The sequence below is a fragment of the Pogoniulus pusillus genome, chromosome 1 (genome assembly GCF_015220805.1).
Source record: "Pogoniulus pusillus isolate bPogPus1 chromosome 1, bPogPus1.pri, whole genome shotgun sequence".
Taxonomy (NCBI): domain Eukaryota; kingdom Metazoa; phylum Chordata; class Aves; order Piciformes; family Lybiidae; genus Pogoniulus; species Pogoniulus pusillus.
The window spans coordinates 36,453,601-36,462,804 of record NC_087264.1 but is presented as its reverse complement, the minus strand read 5'-3'; the positions used below and the strand labels follow the sequence as shown (position 1 = coordinate 36,462,804).

General features: G+C 38.6%; 1 long non-coding RNA gene across 1 annotated transcript; it reads left to right on the top strand.

Annotated features, from left to right (window-relative positions):
- The first annotated feature begins 7,020 nt into the window (after window positions 1–7,020).
- On the top strand, window positions 7,021–7,647 carry LOC135180815 (uncharacterized). Its single transcript, XR_010304568.1, has 2 exons — window positions 7,021–7,196; window positions 7,319–7,647. It is a non-coding gene; the product is annotated as an uncharacterized LOC135180815 (long non-coding RNA).
- Window positions 7,648–9,204: the final 1,557 nt, after the last annotated feature.

Here is a 9,204-nt window from a genome sequence, read left to right as displayed (position 1 = left end):
TAATTTATATATTATTAAAAAAAAAAGAAGAAGAAAAAGGTGGTTTTTTACAGATTACATTGTTTTTTCCTCAATGTGCCTCAGCATGCTGGATGTCCCATTTTATCCAGTAATGGAGCACCTATCTGCTATAAGAAAAATCCAGAACAGATTCCTCCATCCTACATAGATTTGAATTTACATTTTCAAGAAGTGCAGAGTATCATTCTTGTCTGCACTCTTTCTGGCCTGCTGGCTGTTGTAATGCATATAAAAAAGCATTGCACTGCTAATGCATATAATGAGCTTTAATGTTGTCTTTGCTGAAAACCCTAGTCTGCCACATTCTGCATAGGTACCCTAAGTAACAGACTACTGAACAAAGGGAGGATGTTATTGTTATACTAGCTCCACCTTTTGTAGTATATACTGCTTATATAATGCTAATATTTTCCAAATGGAGAATATTCCATTTGGGGTCAGATGAGGTGCTCTGTTAGATTAATAAATACATAAATGAATAAATAATTACCAGTCAGAAAACAACTCAATATTTTCCATCTCTTTCAGTCGTTATCGGTCATTCAGAAAGTGCCACTTGGAAGAGAAGAAAAGCTGCAAAGGAAGAATTAATATTTGAATGCATCTGTGTCTTCTACTGGGGTTTATGTTTGTTTTTCTATATTTATGTGAAATTAAAGCAACAACATCAACTCTCCCCACCCCAAAAAAGACAAACTCCAAACAACAACCCCAAACCAATAGCATCCTCCTCTAAACTTCTTACTATGGTAGGCTGTCTAGAACTCAAAGGCACACATGGAGATGCTCAGTCATGGCATAGCTTGTTAAGTGTTCGGGACCAAACCATCATGGCATCATTTTATGCTACATTTGCATGGTTATATATTAATAACATTAAAATATTAACCAATCAAGTCCTTATTTGTTAATTTGTTTTAGGAGAAGGTGGCCACCTTATAGTTTTTAAAAAATTATGTTTTTAAAAATAATGATCTCTTTTTACCACAAAACACAAGCTGGGTTTGTTTTGTTTTGTTTTATTTTTGTCCTAGTTCTCCCCTATTCTCTTTCACGGTCCTTGTTTGAATGTTTTGATCTGAAATCACTTCTGACTGTTCTTGGTGTCTTTTGAACTCAAACATACCACCTCATAGCAGCAGGAATTTCCTCACAAAACAGCAATTTCAGGTCTCCTGGTACCAGGTTGCTCAGATAATAAGCAGGTATGTGAGCAGCAGTAGTTAGGGGTGATATTTTTCCTGCTGTGAGACAGTGTGGCTTCACCCCACAGAGTTCATCTGCTGCCTGCATTGCTGTGTTCATTCTGGGTCAGGAGCTTAATGTGTCTATATAAATGCAGTACTGCTCTCTTCCATTCTTTGGCCTTTCAGACAAGACATAAGCTAAATTGCTTATAATTTTTCCTTCCCAAGCTAAAAGTTTAAATGGTTCTTCTCTTTTGATATATCTGAACACTGTGCTACACAATCAGTGCTCTGCCAGGGCAAGGCAATTGCATTGGGTAGATAAACCCTGGGGGGAACAACCTTGTTATCAAGGTGAAGGTGATTACACACATTCATCTGTTACACTTCCTGAAGCTGAGAAAACACTTTAAATTACCTTTCTATATATGAAGACCACATATAGTTTACGTATCTATGGATTTTTTTCTTGCTTGTTTGTTGAAATATTTAGGTTCATGTAGAAATTTTACATCCCCCCTTTTTTATCCTGTAAATAGGAGGCATAAAAAAACTTCCTCTTACCATCTCTCATCCAGATGAAAAACCCGTTGCTTGTAGGCATAAATGTGCTGGTTTGCTTAGATGTTTGAATGTTTTGGTTTATGTTTCAAAGTTATATTTAAATGTCAGTTAATAATTGCCTTGCAGAAAGCATTTCATAGAGTCATTAACAGCAAATTGTGGATGATGCTGGTGACACTTTATGAAGTATTTGATTAAGAAGCAAACAGCCACTCACAATATCTTTCCTAAGGGTAAGACATATCCTGTTCTTTAAAAGACAGGGGTGTATATAAGAAGTGGTCATACGTAGCTTCTTCAGCCCTCTGAATTTGTTTCTATAAAGAGAAATACTTTTGGTGACTTATAAAAGATTACAAAAGGATGTTGCATCTTTATTTTGTACAGAAAGTAGCTCTAAGGAATATAAGTAGTTGGAAAAATGTTCCGATAAAACAGCCACTAAAAAATCTTGATTGTTTTAGTGATTGCCATGTATTCTGCACCTGAAATCAGCAAACTTCTCTGGCTCTGCTAATTGCCCAAGATCTGAAAATTGGCTAGACAAAAGGCTAAAAATAGCAGGAGATAATTTAGTTCCTTGAATACATTCTTTTGTTGGATCACTATCAAGGAAGTACAGCCTTTATTCTTTTCAAATATGCAAATAGTTACAAATAAAGATTTTTATTGTAAAATTGATACTTTTTAAACTAGAAGCATGGAAAATTGTCCCTATTAAATAGTCTCTTCTTATGTGGAGGCAGTTTTTCCTTTCTCTAAGGTAGGAGTGTCAGAAGAAGTTTCTAATATTCACCTCTAAGACTAGAGTATTAGAACTGTGCACTGGGGAACGCTCTGGGTTTATAATTTAAATGACAAATAGAAATGTGCCAGTACCTGACACTGATTCTTTTAATAGATTAATAAAGCTGTTTCTTACAACTCTGCTTGCTGCATCACCTACCATGCAATATATAGGACTGTATTTATTTCAAGTTCTGCATTTATTGTGTTGATCTACATCTTATTTATGAGCAGGCATAAGATAAGTGAGCTTTTATTCATATCAAACTAGTCACATTAAATTCTGAAATACTGTAGAGGATGTCATATATCCTAAATGACTGATCTCTTGCTAGGCTGCAGTTAGCTCATGTATGAAGACCTGAGGTGATCTCAGTCACTTGAAAACTGGAAAAGAACATTGTCCTCTTTTGTTTGTTTTGATGTTCATTTTGTTCACTCCCTCTACTCCACTCTGGTGAGACCCTGACCTTGAGTACTGCATCCAGTTCTGAAAACCCCTATTACAAGAAAGATGTGGACATGCTGGAGTGTGTCCAGAGACTAGGGGGAATGGCACAAAACAAGAAATGTGTAGATTCAGATTGAATGCTAGGAAGAAGTTCTGCACCATGAAGCTGGTGAGACATTGGAACAGGTTGCCCAGGGAGGTGGTAGAGGCCCATCTCTGGATTTTTTTAAGGCCAGGCTGCATGGGGCTCTGAGTCACCTGATCTAGGGTGAGGTGTCCTTGCCCATAGCAGGGGATTTTGAACTAGATGATCCTTGAAGTCTCTTCCAGCCCTGACAATTCTATGATTCTACAGTAATCTCTGAGAGATAAGTATCCTATGAAATTCCAGCATTTTTTAAAAACAGTTTAGCTGCTCAGTTACTCTCAACTGTCTAGAGAGTTATTTAAAGGTAATCTAGTCATCCACCGACATTGACAAGGACAAGACATATAATACTACTTTGTCCTGGAAGCAGCAAACCGAACACATGTAATGGCTTGGGAGAAATTTTTCTAGCAGCAAAGAATTCCTTCAGTTCAGTGATTTTTCATTAATATTTTTGTCAAAGGAAGATAGGCTTGAGTGGGAGAGGGCTTAGCTGTACAAAGTCTGCGAATCAACTGCGGTTGATTAAAGCCATCAGAGGGTAAGTGAGCTTCACTATCAGTGCACATTATTTATACTGCTTTTAGGAGAGCAGTTTGCCAAGTTTACTCACTCAAAATATTCTTTGGGTAATTTCAGCAGTGAATGCTTTCAACATTAAAATGTTAGTTCTGAAAGCATACCTCGCTATAGTGCTGATCCTTCACTCACTGTCCTATGGCTGTACAGACTATGTCTGACAAGATAGTGACAAAGGGAGAGATCAAGCTAGAGTTGAACCCAAATCGCCCTGCTTGTGGAATCATGTTTATTTGTATTAGTAACTGATATTTTTTTCATAGATGTGGATCAGTTCATGGTTCCTTGAAAACTTTCCACATTATTAATTGGGAAATGTTATGTATTTTACTTTACATAGAACAGAACAATAGTTGGGACATTTTTATTGCCCTGCCATGGAAAATCAGAAAATAAATATTGAGCCTCCTTCCCAAGTTCCACTATATTGCTTGAATAGTGTTGTTGTACAAATAGCCTTGTTTGATGTCCACACTTCCCTGAAGCCCCAGACCTTCATCGTGTCTCTAGTTCTTTTGAGTCTGATCACTATGGACTTAATCTTCCTTTTCCCTGGATAAACATGCAGCAGCCTGGTACACACTGCTTTCCAAGTGTCTCAAACTTCACAAGCAGACTTACATTTTTGTTGTTATATAAACAGAAATAGCCAAAATTACTCCACCTGGATGAAGTGCTTTTGAAATAAATGAGTTATTGCCCTGAGGATTTGACATGGGTTTTTTCCTGTGGGAACAGGTGGATCACTGGAGAGTGGCAGTGTAAATTCCTCCATGCCATGCTGCCACCTTGCTTCAATTGTACATTTGTGGGAACTGAGCAAAAGGATCATGGTCTAAAGTCTGAGTCTTTATATCATCTCAGCAGGCTTCAAACATGGTCAGTGGAAACAGTTAAGGTGGTGGCTGCAGTGAGATGGCATCCTCTGCTAAGTTATAAAATGAAAAAGTGCCATTTAATTTCTTATGCTATTACAGAGTACCAGTCTTGTCTTGGTTTACTCTGAAGACATCCAAGGAGAAGGACTTTGCCTCCCTCATCCTGTTTCTCTGCAGGGCAGCCCTGAGCCATGTGGCTGGGGAGGCTGAGGTTCTTTTCCACATTATGGAACTAGCCAAAAATGGTCTCATTTTCACCTGTCTCAGCTTCCTAAGCTGTAGCGTGTGAAAAACGATGTTGGCTTTTTTGGCAAGAAATTTTAAGCACGATTCCTGGAAGAGGTGTGGGCATTAGCACCAACTGTTTTCCCTAAGATTAAAATTTACACAGTGAGGTATAGGTTTAGAAACTGATTTACTGTAAAAAGTCTGAAAGTTTTTCACGTATGAATCAAGCGGATTGCCAGCAACCTGTTGTTATTTCTTGAAGCATACCAAATTACAAAGTTTGGGATACAGTTCCCAAGTGAAAGATTCCAGAATGTCACCACTAGATGGAGGCAATGATTTTCTAAATTGATCTTCATCGCTAGCTGTGACAGAACTGCAAAATGATGATGATCACTGAGTTAAGTGGAATATGATAATTTAAGTAGCTCACCTGTATCTTGTTAGAATTACATTATCTGTTCTTTAAGCTTTACAATTCTATGATTTTTCACCTCATCTAAAAATATTATTTTACAATTTGATGCTGAATAGCAATATTTAAAATTCTTTACCAGAATTACAACATCCTGTATCAATACTCTCATTCCCTATTCAGGTATTTGAGTTGTTCTTATGATTCTCCTCAATTCTGTCATTTCAAAGGCTAAGTTCAGTTCTAGTGGTTTGATCCGTTTTAGTAATTGTCAATTGATACACAGGGAGAATTGCCATAGTTAAAATCTATAGTTGATGTTTAAATATAAATACTGCTATGCACTGCACTGAAAAGCAACTTAGAAATCATTAACAACCATGAAATCCCAGGTGGTACAAGTAAACTGCGCTAAATTTGCAAGCATAAAAATTCTTCTGTCAGGATCTGTGAACTTCACCTGAAACTAGGATTATTTTCATTTCAAGTGTCATCCAAGTGAAAATGTACTATTTTTTTCATGTCACATTACTTGGTATAGTCTATCTTCCTTATCTGAAGATAGCTACCGAGCCAAATATTTAATTCTTTTTTTCCTATAAACCAAAACTGATTTCCCTCTAAGACACATCTAGATCTGTTAGCTTTCTTCCCATGGGCTGTTACTACTGTGTCACTTGTGAAGTCGAGCAGAATATATGACCATTCTCAACTTTTTAATTTTCTGAGGTTTTCGTCCTGCAAGCAGACCCATTAAGGTTGTGTTTTGTACAATAACAAAGGAAAAGATATTTCCCTGATTTGAGTAATAACAATTTGATAGGGCAGGAATTATATATAAAAAAGTTATTTTTATTCTGCCCCCAAACTGTTTACAAAATTAGATACGTTTTATTTACAGGTTCTAATTTGGTTGGGAATTTTCACAAGGATTCCTATGGGCAATTTTTGATGATTTAGGAAAGTCAGAAAATGGAAAAGGCTAAGCCACAAGATAGCTTTATCCCACTTAAAAATCAGAGGCAGAGCAGATCTCTAGAGAAAGGCCAAGAAAGCAGTGGATTTACTCACAAGGGTGGAGTAGGAATTTGGAGACAGTCCCTGGATCTCTTTTGTGTCAGCCTCTGGAAACTGCAAGTTATAATCCAATTGTGGAACCATGCAGTATAAGTCCAGTGGGAATGGAACTCGCCAAAGGCAAAGTGTCTGCAGACACAGCTTCCACAAGGCAGCTCTCATGGAGCAGCACTGCCTTAGCAGTGCAGGGACAGCTGCACTGCTGCCATGTTCCTGCCAATAGTGGCAGCTTGTGGCAGAGGCAGGGTCGTTCCAGCTTGCGGTAGGGAGTAGGAAGCCAGGGTATGCCAGTTCAAGGAGAAGCTGGGTCCATGTGCTGCAGGGAAACATCTTGAATGGATCAAAATGCACCTCATGTACCTAATGGACTGTTGTGGAAGGCTAATAGGCCTATTAGATGTCTTGGCTTGCCCCACCCTTCTGCTGCTGAGAGAAGCAAGAGTGGGAGGAAAATAAAGGCTTAGGCTATTATGTCTTCTGCCAAAATGCTAAACAGGTGCCCAGAGTTGTTTAAGTACTTGTTACTGTCTTGCCCATATAAGGGTAAGGAATCCCTGGTTTCACCTAATAGGGTCAGTTTTGCAAATGCTATTTTTAATGGTGAATCTCTGTAGCCAAATGAGTTACACTTGGGCAAATAATATAAATTGAGCTAAGCAGCAAGCAGTTGTGCTGTGTCTGCCTCACTGGTGCTGTTCTGCTCAGACAACGTGCTCTGCCTCCCTGCTCTTGGCTTGGACATATTTTCCGGCTCTGCTTTGTGCTTCAGATCAGCTTAGCCCTGATGTTTTTGGCTTGAACTACCTGCAAATTTAAGTGCCTCAAGTTTACCAGGAGAAAGCATTAAGTGCCTCACAATATGGTGAGAAGTGCTACTGACATACTCTCTGCACATCTGCAAGAGATCCTGCCTGTACCTCTGCAAATCTCTGTGCCAAGAGGAGCCAGGATCAGGTCAGAGATCGTTTCCCTCTTTCCTGCTAGGGCCTGGGAAGATCTAGAAGTCTCTCAATGGTTATAAAGATACTGAGCAGTTCCAACACTGCCACAAAGGATCCAGGGACTATCTTGAAATTCCTATTTCACTGCTGTGAGTAGCACAGATGTTCCAGGCTGCTTTCTATTTGTAAGTGGAGCAAAGCCATTTTGTGGCTAAACGTTTCCAATTTTCTGATTCTCCTAAATTAATGAATTGCTCATAAGCATCCTTGTGAAGATTTTGCTGAACAAACTAGACCCCCAAAATAGCTAATTTGTATATAGTTTGTGGACAGGGCTTTTTTTTTGAAATAAAATAGCTGCATGTTTTATAATTCCTGCCTTGTTAATTGCCCCAACTAAACCATGGACTTGCGTGTGATTTCTGGTTACTCTATTTAAAGTCTTTTTCCTAGACAATGTGTCCAGTGCCAACATATACTGGGTGCAATCAATCCCCCCAATCCCAGGTTCCAGCATAGGCATTCCCATGAGTGAGTACCCACGTGGGAGTGGCAGGAAAAGGCCTTTTGCTGTTTCCCCTTCAAGCCCACGGGAGGAGAGGAAAGCAAATTTTGCGCCTTCATATTTTCCTATTCAAACCTTCACTGGCAGAGGGAGGGAAGGGAATTTGGAGTGCACCATGACGTTCCTTTCAACAACATTATTCTTCTTGGACATTATAGATGAAAAGGGATGAGCAGGTAGCACAGTGTGCTGCTGCTGCTGCTGCTGCCTCATTGCATCCTGGAAACTGCCTGGAAACTCCACCACCTTGAGTTTACCAGAAACGGGCTCTAAATGCCTGTATGCAATTGACCTGCATAGCCAGTGTGACATTGTGGCACGGCTGCACATCACATTGCATCCTGCCTGCCCCTCTGCAAAGCTTCTGCTAAGTTGAGAATCAAGAGGAACCAGGTTAGAGACTATGCTATAGATTCCCAACTTCCTGAGAAAAGAGCCTGGGAAACTCCAAAGCCTCTAACAGCTTTGAGACCACTGATAGCAGCCCCTCCACATGCTTTGGGTACTGTCTGATGCTATTTTGTGAGTAAATACTTAAAGCCTCTTGTAATTCCCTAATTGACTTCTGCCATAAGCAGAAAGGAGCATCCTGTGTCCATCTAGTGGTTAAATGGTGTAATTAACTGCAAGCAATATAATTAACCGCAAGAATCTTCTTTTCCAGTATAATGTTTGCATTTGCCACTTTTAAGAAATAAGTGTTCTAGCTTTGCCTGTTCCCTGTGTATACAGATTTCCAAACTCTAAGTTTTGAAGCCTGTAAATAAGTTTTCTGGTGAGATTTAATGTTAAGAATAAACAGATTTCATAGTTATTAGCAGTCTTCACCTGGATATCAAAATAATACAGATTATTAATTTTGCATAATCCATCACAAATCGTCATATCCAAACCTATGTATTAGTAGCTTTTTCTATTAAGGTTGCTGAAAGCCAGACTGAGAATTTATTTAAATTCTGCTGATTATTTTTGGTCATGTATTGTCTGAAGCACAATTATTTTGCAGACTAAATTAATGTTCTTTTCATCAACTACTGCTGCAGGGCCACGGGTTTAAAAATACACAGTACAATTACTTTCTTAGGTAATGATATAGCTAAAACTTTAATAGTTTGTGGTGTCTTTTCACATCTAAACAAGTAAATGTGTTTATGCAACAGCTGTGCTGAATGAAGGTCACACTAACAAATGAAATGGGACACAGTCCAATAAGAAATGTATCTGTAAGCTTAACTTAGTAAAGTTTGCAAAGGTTGTTTTAAAACCATAGGTAGGCTCAGCTATATTGTGAGTCTGATGCCATAGTCAGCTATTGGAATAGTTTGTTTTGCTGTCCAATTAATTTCACAATTATACTGGATTTG